Genomic DNA, 14,705 nt, shown 5'->3' with positions numbered 1-14,705 from the left:
TTGACGCCGGTCACCTCCCGCTGTGTCCTGAAAACCACCATGTCTGCCTGCATTTTGGGAGACAGGTTCTAAGAAGGATGTTTGTAATTCAGGAGGCTTTCGTCTCAACAGCCACACCATCTGCCCCGTGGGCTAAAGAAAGCCCCACATCCTTCTCCATGAATAGAGTTCAGAGTCATCCTCCCTTCAAGGCCCCCCCCCCTTTTTTTGGCCTTTTACTTTTAGTGGGTTGGAATTGAAACATTGTAACTATTAGTTTCAAGGCAAAATTGTAATTGCTCCTAGATCCACTCACTGGTTTCAAGAGCGCTTTAACCTTTAACTTTCTCAGTATAAAAGGAGGCACGCTGCACCGTGAATCTAACAAGACTGTCATTTATCCCTGGCAGAGTTCATTAGTCAATCGTAGCAGTTTAATTATTAGCATTTTAATGCATGAACATTTAACTACACAGAACAACAAGCTTTGGCATACAGAACAAGACTTCTTAAATGGAGCTGAATTAACCCACACAATTGTTTGTGTTGTGTGTTATTAAAACGAGATGATTAAAATTCAAGAAACAAATAGTTCCATATATTTAGCCAACAAACCAGCATTTTGCTTCACGGTATCGAGAGCATGCTTTCTTTTTCAGCTTGAATTTTGGATTTTAAAATCTTTGGTATATTTTTCCTGTTCCAAATTATAAGCTAACATGATATAAAGAAAATTCACTCCAGTCCATAGATAAGGATGGGTGGCTTTAATAACAGAACCAACACCCAAGGAGGAAGCCTAGGAATGGTCTTGAGTAGCCCAAGCTGAGAGTCCTTCTCTTAGGTGTCCATGGGCAAAATTCCAGATGCATGGAAGAATCAGCTAGAGGGTTCTTTAAACTTCACCTCCAGAGAATGTGACGTTCTAACGATACAGAGTGGTTTCTTGAGTTTTTTGTTTGTTTCAACTTCCCAGGTCATTCTAACATGCAGTCAGACTTAGGAAGCAGTCTCTAGCTCTGTGAGACAAGATGGGTCCCTCAACCACATTTGTCTAATAAGGATGAGTCTTGCCAGTGTTCACAACAGCTCTATTCACAATAACCAAAAAGTTAAAACAATGCAAATGTCCATCAGCAAGTGAATGTATAAACAAAACACGACTCATGCGTACAATGGAATATTATTCAGCTTTAAAAAGGAATGAAATTTTACACATTCTGCAGCACAGATGAAAAACTGGAAGACATCATACTCCTTGAAAAAAGCCAGACACAGAAGGAGAAGTTTGATTCTACTTCCATGAGGTCCCTAAAATAGTCAAATTCAGAAAGACAAAATATAGGTCAGAGGTTACCAGGGTCTGGGGGGAGGGGACAATGAGGACTTAGTGTCTGATGCATATAGAGCTTTTGTTTGGGAGGATGAAAAAGGTGTGCAGATGGATAGTGGTGATGGTTACTCAATGATGTAAATGTATTTAATGCCACTGAATTTTATAGTTAAAATGGTAAAAATGGTAAAATTTATTTTATGTATGTTTTACTACAATAAAAAATGAAAAAAGGGAATAAAGTGTACTATATTCACATTACAGAATCAATGTGTGCCATCAAATCAGATTGTGGATAGAAGCCTTTTGTAAGCTTAAAATGGTGTACACATTTAAAGTGGTAGTAATAGTCTTTAATTATTTGTTTTAATCATATTGTTTTAATAAGAGGCTACAATATAAACAGCTGAGAAGGTTAATTAATAATGTCAAACCTAAACGAGTATAATTAATGTCACTCAGCAAAGGCCTTCCCTAGACTCAAAACATATTTTCTCCTGGGGGTAATCATGGCCTGATTTTTCTAAACAGTTTCTCCTGTGACTGGGAAGCCGGATCTCATGGAGAAAATGGGAAAAGATGGAAAGTCTTGCATTTTTCATCTGAGGCTCAATCTCTCATGGTGGGGGGGGTACCCGCATTCTGGCTTCTTAGAAGAGGAGGTCGGCGAGCCCCAGAATGGTCTCTCGTATGACAGACAGAGAAATGTGCCAAGGGCATCAAACAACAATCCTAAGAGCCAGCACTGATTGACTTTTTCCTCAATGTCAGGCTTCTGATGAAAATAATGGTTGAGGTGGGTGGAAGGATGAGCGGGCAGAGAGAAGCGGTGGGAGAATTCCTCCCATGGCCAGGCAAAAACAAACTCAAAATTCCCAAAGAACTTTCTGTTACTTCTTTACTTCTGACTCAAGCCATATAATCTGACCCAGAGAGTCTGGATCGGTGGGGATATGGGCCTGACTCCTGGACTATGAAGATGTCACTTTGCCCCTCAGTAAATGGGGAGAATCCCCCTTGTTCCTCTCTCTCCTGCCAGAATCTCCTTAAAAAGTGACTTTGCTTTGGTTCTGGGATGACACCCAGACTGATAGGCAGTAGAGATTCTAACAAGCCCACCTTCTGACATGGGTACTCATTTTGGCTCAGAAGTCTCCTAAAGCACAAGGAACCAAGCCCCACCTAGATCTTAATTTTATCTTGGTGATGTCCCCCATCTCCCATGTGTGATTGGGCAATAGAATTCTGGAAGCGTCTTCAAGGTAAACTATTTGCAAAATGAACTCAATAGGCAGAATCAGGGGTTAAGCATCACAGAGAGTGATTTTTTTTTTCCCGTTTTCCATTTGCCAACTTTCTCAGCAATATTTGTCTAAGGAATAATGGTAGGAAGGGTTACTCCTTCCACTAATCCTGACAACACTGACAGGCTATTCTTAATACTGACTGTATTGTGGGCCACAGAGTATTCTCCAGGATGCCCTTGGCCCATTAGTTATTAAAGTTGGATCATGAGTTTCCTGCCCATGACTGGAGTTAACATTTTTCATGACCAGTATTTGCAAAGATCAAAACCCACATTGCCAGTCTCAAAATTCCATCAGCTCTCAATGGGCTGCATTAACGGAGAAGAAGTTGGTGCAGATGTTCCCTCTGTTGTCAATTCTGGAATGTGCCTTCATTCTCCTCCTAGAGCACATGTGATTTCTGAACTCCATGAAAAGAAGATTTTCAGTTGAAAACATTTCTTCTTTACAGGAAGTGTCCAGGTCCCAAGTGTGCTGGCTTCCTATGTTTTGTCGGGACTACATCCTGGGAACAAGAAGGGTTTGTAAAGAGTTCACCGTTCTGTCTTTAGGACCTTGGGGAATGACTGGCAATATGTATGTACTTAGTAAAGATGTATTTAATAACAGAACCCATCTTAGCTCTCATTTCTGAGCATCTCTATAAGGATGCGCAGATGGAGTGAAGAAGTTAGAAAAGGAAAATCCTGATGTGCAGAAAGGGAGCCACTCTGGGGAATTGGAGAAAATACTGTCCTGAGAATCTGGTACTGCAAGAAGCAGAAGAAATTTCAGTAATGATCTAATTGTATTCTCAACACTATATTAGAGCAGCTGATAAGTTAAAAATATCAGAGATCAGGAAATTCTATAAAATGATGAGAGGCACAATTGCTGAATTGAAAGAAACAAATAGCAGCTTGAATACTTTTTAAATTTTTAAGTCAATGAAATACAAAATAAGGTCAAGAAATTTTCTCAGAATAGAGAGGTGAGCATTTTAAAAGGAAATAGTTTAAAAAAAAAAACAATTCAAGAGATTCAATTATCATTTATCAGGAACGTCAATGGAGATAGTCAAAAAGATGGAAGATACAATAATCTAACAATAGAAGAAAATTTTATAAAACTTAAACAAAAGAATAATGTCTTTAGATCCACAGTGCTGCCTGAAAGTCAGACAATATTAATTAAAATAACCACTATGTAGAAATAGTCCAGAAATCATGTTTTAGTCTTACGTAAAGGAAATTCTATAATCCTACCTGAGAAAGGAAAACCTGTCTGGCCTCAGCAACACAAAGCAAAAAGATTATATAGCATTAGCCATTGAGGTTTTTATTTTCTTTTTGGGAAAAAAAAAACCGTAAGAAATAATGTATAAAATTTAAAGTGCACAAGTTATGAGTATATGGCTCAATGAATTTTCAAAAGGAAAGCCCCCACATGGTCAGCACCTAGTAAAGAACCAGAACATGACCATCAGCTCAGAACTCTTCTTGTGCCCTAACAACCACTTCATACCCCAAAGAGTAACCACTATCCTGACTTTTAACATCTTAGGTTTGTTTAGCCTCTTTTAGAACTTTATATAGATGGAATCATTCCATGATCAGTCTTCCATGTCTGGCTTATTTTGTTGAATGTTATGTTTTTACATATAGTTGTTCTTCCATCCTCATTGCCATGAAGGATTTCATTGTATGACCAGACAGCAATTTATCCATTCTCCTGATGGTCGACATTTCAGTAATGAACATGATTTGTCTTTTGATGAACATGTATATGCATTTCTGCTGGGTATACCTACAAGTGGAATTGCTGCATCATACGTAGGTTACACTTACTGGATATCGTCAAACCATTTTTTCTAAAGTGACTACCAGTTTCTATTCCTCTCAGCAGCATGTAAGGGTTCCAGTCACTCCACACCCTTCCAACACTTGATATGTCTGTCTTTAAATTTAGTCATTCTGTCAAGTTTGTAGTGGTATCACATTGTGGCTTTAATTTGCATTTCCCTGTTGACTAATGAAGTTGAAAACCTTTTTATAAGTGTATGGGTCATTGAATAACCTCTTTTTGAAGTGTCTGTTCAAGTCTTTTGCCCATAATACTCCTTACCTTAATTACTATTGTTTGATAATAAGTCTTGAAATCTAGTAATATAAATCCTTCATTTTTGTTATTTCTTAAGATTGCCTTAGCTTTTCTTGGCTCTTAAATATCCAAGTAACTTTAGAATCAGCTCATTGACTCCACAGAAAATAAAGCCTTTCTAGAATTTGTTTGGGATAGCATTTAATCTATAGATGAATTTTGGGAGAATCAATATCTTTATAATGTAGAGCTTTCCAATCAAGGAACATAGTATATCCTTCCATTTACTAGGTCTTCTTTAATTTCTTCAATAATGTGTTTTAGCTTTACTTGCATACCCTTTTTAGATTCACTTCTAGGTATATGATGTTTTTTGAATGTGGCATTACCATAAGGATAGATAAATAGATAGTGGAGGTTTGATTCTATTCTGGAGCGTTAAACATGTTTTATATCTTAATCTGAGTATTTACACAGATGAGCACAACTGTCAAAACTAATCTAACTATATTCTTAATTAATATACTTCATCCATTTTCCCTGTTTGCTTTACCACAACAAAGCAGTATGAAATATATATATATATATATATATGGTAAGGCAGATAATTCAAAATAGAAAAAATGATAATAATAAAGAATATAAATTACAATAAGTATGATGACTTTTTGACAAATTAGCATCAAATTTTCCTCTTTTGACGATATTACCAGTATAATAACCATAAAGGTACAAGAAGACTGATACTTTTATATACTACAAGAGGAAGTAAAAATTGTTATAAACTTACTGGAAGGCAGCTTGGGAAAATGTTTAAAAATGTGCATGCAAGTCCTCTAGAAACTTCACTTTCAGAAATATATTTTAAAGAATATATCATACTTTTACTTAACGAATATGTCATAGCATAAATTTAGCTATTAGGATGTTTACTATAAAATTGTCTATAATAATAAAATACTGAAATCTATCTAATAATAGGGAATTAATAAGATAAATTATGATATAGAACAATGAAATATCAACCACTAAAATTTATGACATAGAAGAAAAGTTAATGATACAGGAAAGTATTCTCAATGCACTATTTGGCAAAATAAAGTAGTCTACAACAGTGATCATTGAAGAAGTTCCAAATTTGAGTTTTTAAATTCAAATTTATATATCTCATCACAAGAAAAAAATTGTAAGTGTGTGAGCTGATGATGTTAATTAAACTTAGAGTGGTGATCATTTCACAATATATGCATATGTCGTATCATACTGAAGACCTTCAACTTATACAATGAATCAATTATATCTAAACAAAACTGGAAGAAAAAATATATAATAATAAGAAATATGTAAATATAATAAGATATATAATATAATAAAATATGTAATAATATATAATACATAGGTGTGTGTGTGTATATATATAAAGAGAGAGAGAGAGCACAAGGGTATAGAACTAAATGTCAGCAGGGACTTTCTGTGTATTGTGATCATGGGTGATATTTTCATTTCTTCTTATGCTTTCACTTTTTCTAAATGTTTAACAATGCACATGTATCACTCTTTTTCTAGTAAAAAGTATTTTAAGAAATTGTAAAAGAAAGATGGTAGGCACAGCCCTATCTAATACATTTAAGAATGTCAATGAATAAAACTGTTCTCTTGCCAAGAAACAGAAATTGACAAAAAAAAAATACAGATTTATATGTATTATGGAGAAAAACACACTAGAGTTTCATTGGGATTGTGGGCAACTTCTTCTTAATGTCCATCTTCAGTTTTCATGCTTCTTCCAATAAATATATATTCATATTATAATCTGATAAAAAGCCATGCGAACCCAGGGAAAAACAGGGGAACAGCAGGAGCTCCCCATGCGGTTGGAGGACTGGCCTTTGTGTTGACGGCAGACACTTTGCAGAGCTCTGGACACAAATACACAATCACCATCTTTACTCAGACTCCGTCCCAGTGTCTACACACGGTCCCTGCAGATTTCGCACACTCTCTCTCAAACTTCACGGCCCACAAAGGTAGACGTTACTCTTCAGATTTTCACAGGTGAGGAAACTCAGCCCCAAAAGGATGGTCACTTACTCAAAGTGGCCGGAGACGTATAAAGGGGGAGGAGAGATTTGAACCCCTTTTTGACCCGCTTTCAAAGTCTATGCTGCTTACGCTACATGAAAACTTTCTTATTGTCATATCACAGTAAGACCACCAAAATGTTGTTATAAACTCTAAAGCCACAGTGCACAAGGGCCTCCTTCAAGATAAATACAATCTGTTTGGAATGCACCAGCTTTATTGAAAAATATAACTGAAATCAAAGCATTTTGCACTACTTTATTCATTATTTTTATGGTACTCCAGGATTTTTGTGGGATTTGTTTTTCATTTCACTTCTGTAAGCCTGCCAATGCTTTAAAGCAATATTTCAATTGAAGGCGGGGGGTTGGGGGGGGAACCAGTTTTCCCAGACAAAAACCTCAACAGTGTTTTCCATCCTTCCTACGGTTTGGGGAAATCCTCCCCTCCTCCCTTCCCCATCCCTCTCCCCAAGTCCCATGAAGTGCAAATTTAATACTCAAGCTACTGTTTAAACAGCCTTGAATGTTTAAAAACAATGAAATCGGCAGTTGCAAAGTTTTGAAATGTCCACATTGCCAGCCTTTCCACCGAGGATGACTCAGATCACTCTGATACAAGGACAACCAAAAAATACGCTCTGTGGGTCCTTGAAGTCAGACATTCCGTTGCCCTAAGAGATGGAGGATTGAGGGAGGGGTCTTCTAGGACTTGAGAAGCCAAACCAGACCCCTGATTTGAAAACAAAGGGCTTCACTAGTCTGTTCATTTCACAGACGCTAGTGTTTTCACCAGGTACTCCTGGCCCCCGAGGGGCTTACAACGCAGGTCTGGTTTAGGGCAGGTAAATTTAGGCACTGAAGTTTATTTTCTGCAGGCATCGAGCACTCCTGTAATGGTGTGGCTCTGGAAAGCCCCCCTGGAACTCTAGGGAAGCCTGGCAGGGGAGGGGAGTGTGTGGGGAGGGAGGCTTTGGAAGGGATCAGAGCCCAGGGTGAGGATACTTTGCCCACAAACCCACCCCTCACCTCACCTGACGCAAGCACCTGACGCAGCTTGACTAGGATCTGTTTCATGTACTTGGATTCCCCATCAGTTTTATTTTGTTTGTTTGTTTTAAGATTTTATTTATTTCTTTGACAGACAGAGATCACAAGTAGGCAGAGAGGCAAGCAGAGAGAGAGGTAAAGCAGGCTCCCCACTGAGCAGAGAGCCCTATGTAGGGCTCGATCCCAGGATCCTGAGATCACGACCCTAGCGGAAGGCAAAGGCTCAACCCACTGAGCCACCTAGGTGCTACCCCCCTCATCAGTTTTATTTTGGACGAAAGACAATGTGTTTTGTTTTGTTTTGTTTTTAAAGCAAGTTTGAGAAGAATCCCTGCTTTACTGCCCTGAAACATGCAGAAAAAGAACAGGGGGCTTCTCTGTGCCTCAGAACACTGAAAGAATCAAACCCTTTTCCTTCAATCACAAATGCCCAGATTGAACCTCCTCTTTGAAGAGTTGAGGAAACTTTGGACCAGAGCAAGGGAGAGAGAAGCTCAGGGTCACAGAGATGTCTCAGCAAATGTTACAGCAAAAATGAGTCAGAGTGACTTGTCCATCTGAGAAAACTTAGCCCCAGGCTTTTAGTCAGCAAACCACATTGCCAAAATGCACCTTTTAAACTCACGTCCTGCTTCTTTTCAAAACCAGAAATACATAGGAGTAACAACCTGAGAGCGAATATTATTATTAAATGTGGAAATTAATTTTGAGCTTCCTACCACTCCAGGTGAAAAGAGAAATCCACAGTGTTGCATCGTTCTTATACATAAGGAAACATTGATTCTTTTTAATGGGAAATGATTTTATGAAAAAAAGGTGTCCTTATTTAAACTTACAGAGAGAAAGAGTTGTCCTCTTTTTTGAATAGAATAAACCAGTAAGTCCTGAGATACTACCTTTCCTACCTAGACAGACTTTTTTGGTAAGTTTGTGGGTTAATATGTGAATTCACTCATTGGCCACTTCCACAGATATTATAAATTAAATCATCGGTTTTGTAAATTGAGATCATAAAACTTCTAGTTTTCTTTTTCTCGTTCTTCAGGGTTACATCCTTTCTCCCCCCTAAACTTTGCATTCTGTGTGGCTTGTATCTGTAAGCAAGGGAATAAAAATTCCGTAGAAAGAAGAGCATAGAGAAAAAGAATAAAATTGTTTGCAATCTGGGGGCACTGAGCACTCCGTACGCCATCCCACAAGCTTGTCTAACACTACAGACTCCTACTTCATGTCACTTACTTCCTGTACTCAGCGAAACCCACCCTGGACCTCTCTTTACCATACCACAACTCTTTAAAATGGAATCAAAATACAGAAAAGTCACGGACTAACAGGGCTCAGAAGTTCGTCCTGGTGATAGGGATCTTCCTTCAAATTCTCCAGCCACCTGCTATACGTAAGCCAGGCACTGATCAAGGTACTCCATGAGTAAGGATCACTCCTCTGCCTTTGGTGACCTCACTCTTGTGGCCAGAGACAGCCAGCGGTCAACACACAAAAAAGACAAAAAAGAACAACAAGCAAACAAGAAAATCACAGACTGTGTCACAAGCTGGGAAGGAAAGAAACTAGGAGCAGGGATAGAAGGTAATTGGAAATAGGAGGAATGGGCATGGGGCTTTCCACTGGGGATCATCGAGGCTTCTCGGAGAGGTGACAGTTAAGCTGAACCCAGAAGATGAGAAGCAGTTGGGGAGCCAAGGGCCAGGCAGAACCGTGGGAGCCTAGATCTGAACCAGGCAGTTCAGGAGGCCTTGGGTCCCGTCTTGCTGAGTTGCTCTGACAACCCCATAAGGTCAGCATCTTCTTCCATCTCATAGGCATGAACACTGGGGCTCAGAGAGGTGGAGTGATTTGAGCTACACCACACAGCCATCAGCAGAGGAGCAAGATTTTAATCCAACAACATCTGGCCCAAATCTCTGCTCTTAGCATTGGCTTCATTTGTTTTGGCTCACTGATCCATCGGCGACCACCACCGACAACTCAACATATACAGGGTCAGTTGATGAACTAGCTAGTTGTCTATTCATTTTTTTAATTTAAATTCAATTACCCAACTTACAGTGCATCATTAGTTTCAGATGTAATGTTCAATGATTAATCAGTTTCATATAACCCAGCGCCCATCACACCCTGTGCCCTCCTTAATGCCCATCACCCAAGAATCCCACGCTCCTACACACTTTTCCTCCAGCAACCTTCAGTTTCCTAGAGTTAAGAGTCTCTTGTGGTTTTTCTCCCTCTCTGATGGTCTGTCCATTTGTACTCACACTCAGCCTCATTCCAAAGAGGGTTTGAACCCCCAGATTCTCTGTACCTGCTGCCCTTCTGTACTCTCCTTCAAATAGAGCCTCCTGCTCCAGCTGGATGGGTGGCACAGAAATGCCATGGCAATGACTTCTCAGGGTTCATGTTCAGACTTTTACAGAAACTCACAGACAAGGAACCTTCTGACCCTCTGTCGGTGTTCCCCTTGGATGCTGCCGTTCAGTGTTCCAAAGGTCCTATGGATACCTAGAAACTCGACCTTCCCTTTCTCAGGCCAAACACCAAGCAAAAAAGCAAAGAATCTTCCCACCTTCTCTGGTGATGCAGCAAACATCCCCTGGAGAATCGGGGTGGGGGGGCTTGCGTGCTCTGCTCCTCTGCCCGTCTCTGCTGTCATCATTATGAACATGGACAGATGTCACCATGGAAGCATCCCTTCGTGCTCTCCCTTGCTCTGACTTGAGCTACAGGGGTGGTGAAAGCAGCCTGGAGTGGTAGAAAAGTCTCCTTCTAACCCCATGGCTCATTCCCAAGCCTGCTGGTTGATGAAACCCATTGCAATGACTTCGATGAAGTACAGGAAAAATGGGTCACTCCCCAAATGACCACATCTGCCAAAAATAGGCATGTTACATCATTGCCACACAGGACCTGACTCTTAACTCAACCAGGTGTGCAATTTGGGTTTTTTTCTAGTAATCTTCCAGCTGAAAAAAGAAGCTGCCCCTTCAGGAGCCCTCATTAGCTCAGAATAACGGTCACATGTGTTCAGCCTTCCCAGCCACTGGGAACTATTCTTGGCCTTTTACCACATTAAGCCCATAATTCTCCCCGCAGCTTGGCCCGGGTGGGGGGCAGGTGGTGTCATCATCACTATCTTCCAGATCAGGACACCAAGGCATCTCTTGCATCACTTGTGTGACATCTCAACTACAAAGGGGTAGGGACTGGATTCAAGCTGCTTCCCCCCCGCTCTGCCGGTCGCAGGCAATGAAACAACTTTTCCAAGTCATACGTGGTTTTCAGCCTGTTACTCTCACACCCAAGTCAGAACCTCGTATCCAGCTGTCATCACGGGCAGGAAAGGCGTAAATGTTGGGGGTGACCTTAGCAGGCTCTTCTCGGATTCTGGTTTCACTCTGAAGCATGCAAAAACCATGCATGACAAAAAATATATATTTTTTAAGAGAGGAGGCTGGATGTAGGTAGGCAAGCTTGGAGACAAGATTAGAAGTCTTCGGTTCGAGGGTCTGAATTAGCAGCTGCCTGGGACAGGTCAACGCCCGGCTCTGGTGGCCCTGTCATTTGCAGGGTGACAGGCCTCCCTCCTTTGGACCCTCATGTGAATTCGAGCCAGAGCCACCAGATGACCTTCCAGGAAATGGTGCTGTCTTGTGGGCCTCTGCCGTCTGGGTTCCTAAAACCCAGCTCCGAGAGAGACCTTCTTCCCGCCCCACCCCCACAGCCATTTTTATACTGGGTGGTGATGTGTCCATCCGGTGAGGAGCTCTGGGCTGAAGATGAAGTTGGCTTTATCTTTAACTGCCTCCAGAACAGGTTCCAAGAAATCATATTTTTGAGGTAGAAACCCATGACCCCCGTGGTGGCACAACAGTCCGTGTCCTGCTAGTTAGGAAAGAATGAGAGGGAGAGAACATACAAGCTCCCACCTCGCCCTCGGCCCCGACCCAGGGAAACAGGAGGCTGGAGACCCCCGGAGCTCTGTCTCTCCCTGCTCACTGCCCCCACCACTAGGAGGAGATGGGCCACACATGTGCTCCAGGGCACGCACAGGACACACACAAGGACATGGGGGGGACATCAGCTTAGAGCCCTGGTGAGAAGCCAATCTCCTGGGGCTTCCCGTTCCCAAGGGACCAGAGCGATAATGTGGCTCTGCCCTATAGAAATAAAATAGGAGGGGGGGTCTGGGTGGCTCAGTGGTTAAGCCTCTGCCTTTGGCTCAGGTCATGATCTCAGGGTCCTGGGATGGAGCCCCATATCAGGCTCTCTGCTCAGCAGGGAGCCTGCTTCCTCCTCTCTCTCTGCCTGCCTCTCTGCCTACTTGTGATCTCTGTCAAATAAATAAATAAAATCTTTAAAAAAAAAAAAAGAAAGAAAGAAAATAGGAGCCCCCTGTGTCACTTTAAATTGCCCAATATCCCTATACAACAAAATAAGTAAAAAGAAACAGGTGAAATTAATTGAACAGATTACTTAAGCTCATCAATCCAAAATATTATCACCTCAGCATGTAGTAAGAATTATTGAGATATTTCACATTCTTTTCTTACATACTAAGTTTTTGCGTATTTTGCACTCATAGTACATCTGAATTTGGACAAAGCCACATTTCAAATGCTCAAGGTGAGTGGCCAGGGGCCGCCCTCTAGGACAGCAGGGGTCCAGCTCATTGCTCTGTCTGGATTATCGATGACCTTGTGCAGCAGTTCCCCAAGGAACTAACCAGCTCCCTGCCACCCCAGTGTGGTCAGTGGCAACACCAGCATTCCCCGGGACTCCTTAGAAATCCAGAATCTCAGGCTTCCCCCACGATGTATTTAAATCAGAATCGAACTTGAACACTCTCCCTAGCTGATTGTCACACCAGAAACTCTGAGAGCCTCTTGCCTTCTCTAAAGGACTTCCACTAGCAGGGGACTCCCTTGCCCATTCCCAAGGAAGCTCAGACCACCTTCAACTGGTTCCAGTTATTAGAAAAGCACTCATCCTTCCTTCCATTACTGAGCATTCTCGATGACCCAGGCACTGTGCTAAGTGTGTCACACCAATGATCTCATTTAAGCCCAGCACCGCCCTATGATATGGGGGCTAATTTGGGCTCCTTTTTTATAGCTGAATAAATGGAGGTCCCACAAACCTAGATGACTCACCCCAGATCGTGTGACTAGCCAGCCGCCTGTCTCAAGGCATGTTTTCTTAGCCACTTACTACATACACCAGGGGAGGCCTGAACCTTCTGCCTGCTGGTTTCTCCTACATACTACCCAGAGCCAATTTGGAGCCTAGGAAACTTTTCCATCTTCATAGTAAAGGAAAGTGTTTTGCAGAGATGGTCTTCAGTACCACAACTTAATATTTTTGTGGGTTTCTTTTATTACTGATTTCATTTCTTTTCATTTAATATTTCATTTATTGCTTGAACAAAAGCTGCCTGCTCAGCATTTCCTTCCCTCATCAAGGTTCAAGACAAGTTTAGAAATTGGCAACTAAGCAAATAGGCAGAAATTAATAAAAGTCAGATGATGTCATTAGATAGCTCAAAGGTTCCTGGTTTCCAATTAAATAAGGTAGGTGGTTAGAGCAATTATGTAAGGTACACATATTACGTGAAGGACCCCAATTATGTGAGGTTCACGTGTAGGTACTATGCTGAGGACGATACTGAACTTGCACAAAATGTCACGAGACACAAGCAGGAAGGCTGGGTGATCAGATGGGGAAAGGAGAATGCAGGCAGTCAGAGAACACAGCGACTATGGGGCACACACAACTTCACTTGGGAGGGTTCCAGGGGATCCCAGAGAAAGAGACGGTCCTCCCGAGCAGTGGGTAGTAACCAGAGGATACTGTGTGTGATAGTGTCAAACATACCAAGAAGCCACAAACAGAAAAAACATACAGTAGCTTCAAACACGAATCCCGATTTAGAGTCCTAACAGCAGACCATCTGAATTAAAGCCCATGATTTATGATCTAGAACCTTCTGAATGGGTATTTCTACATGGCTTCAGGCCCTGGTTGATTGGAAGATGGTTAATGATTGCCCAGCACAATCCAGAGACTACAGTCAGTGGTCAAACACACCCCACACACCACCACAGGCCCCCTCGGAAGCAATCCAAACTCCAAGGTCACTGTCGTTCTTTTTGTTCATCAAACACCTCGCACCAATGTGAGGTGTCTTCCTGCAGTACATGGGTCAGGGTCTTCAGAATAAATAAGATTCCCAGCAGCAAGAAACTGTATTTGGTTAACGTGCAACAGATTCTCTGGGACAGAACCAACCTTTGTCACCACGGTAACTTCAGAGCCCAGGACAATGCTTAGCTCCCCAGGGCAGTCAGTATAAAACTATCAACTGAACATCCTTGGAGACCTCACTCCTGTGTTCTAAAACTCTTCATTGCTACAAGTAGTAATCACAGCCATTAATATTTATTGGAGGTTTATTTTGTCCCAAACACCATGCTTAACACTCGACTGATATTAGCCAAACATCAAACACCCCTCCAGCATGAGGAGATCACGACCATTATTTGTATTTTCCATACAAGGAAACAAAGGCACCAGAAGGTTCAGGAACATGTCCAATACCCTCTGCCAGTAGGTGGCAGGACTGGGATTTGAACTCAGATCCACCAGCTTCCTTGTCTGGAAACATCTCGCTATAATGTTTCATTTTCCTGCTGGGCATACAGAAACACACAGTAACTCCAAATGCTCCTTCTTGGGCAGGAGGGAAAGGATGGGCATTCCACAGCAGGGACAGCTCCCTTTGAAATGCCCTCGGCAGCTTCTTTCAAGGGCTTACACATTCGCTCATTCTGAAGGCTGAAAGTCATTCTGGGGCTAGGACCCTGG

The 14,705-nt window shown here is 41.6% G+C and overlaps 1 long non-coding RNA gene across 1 annotated transcript; it reads right to left on the bottom strand.

Annotated features, from left to right (window-relative positions):
- Positions 1–409: 409 nt before the first annotated feature.
- On the bottom strand, positions 410–10,605 carry LOC309858952. The gene is made up of 2 exons (XR_014308454.1): positions 10,411–10,605; positions 410–1,033 (listed from the first exon to the last, which is right to left on the bottom strand). It is a non-coding gene; the product is annotated as an uncharacterized lncRNA (long non-coding RNA).
- Positions 10,606–14,705: the final 4,100 nt, after the last annotated feature.

The sequence above is a fragment of the Mustela nivalis genome (genome assembly GCF_964662115.1).
Source record: "Mustela nivalis genome assembly, chromosome: 2".
NCBI classification, from domain to species: domain Eukaryota; kingdom Metazoa; phylum Chordata; class Mammalia; order Carnivora; family Mustelidae; genus Mustela; species Mustela nivalis.
The sequence above is the reverse complement of the archived record's forward strand: the minus strand, read 5'-3'. Positions and strand labels throughout refer to the sequence as shown.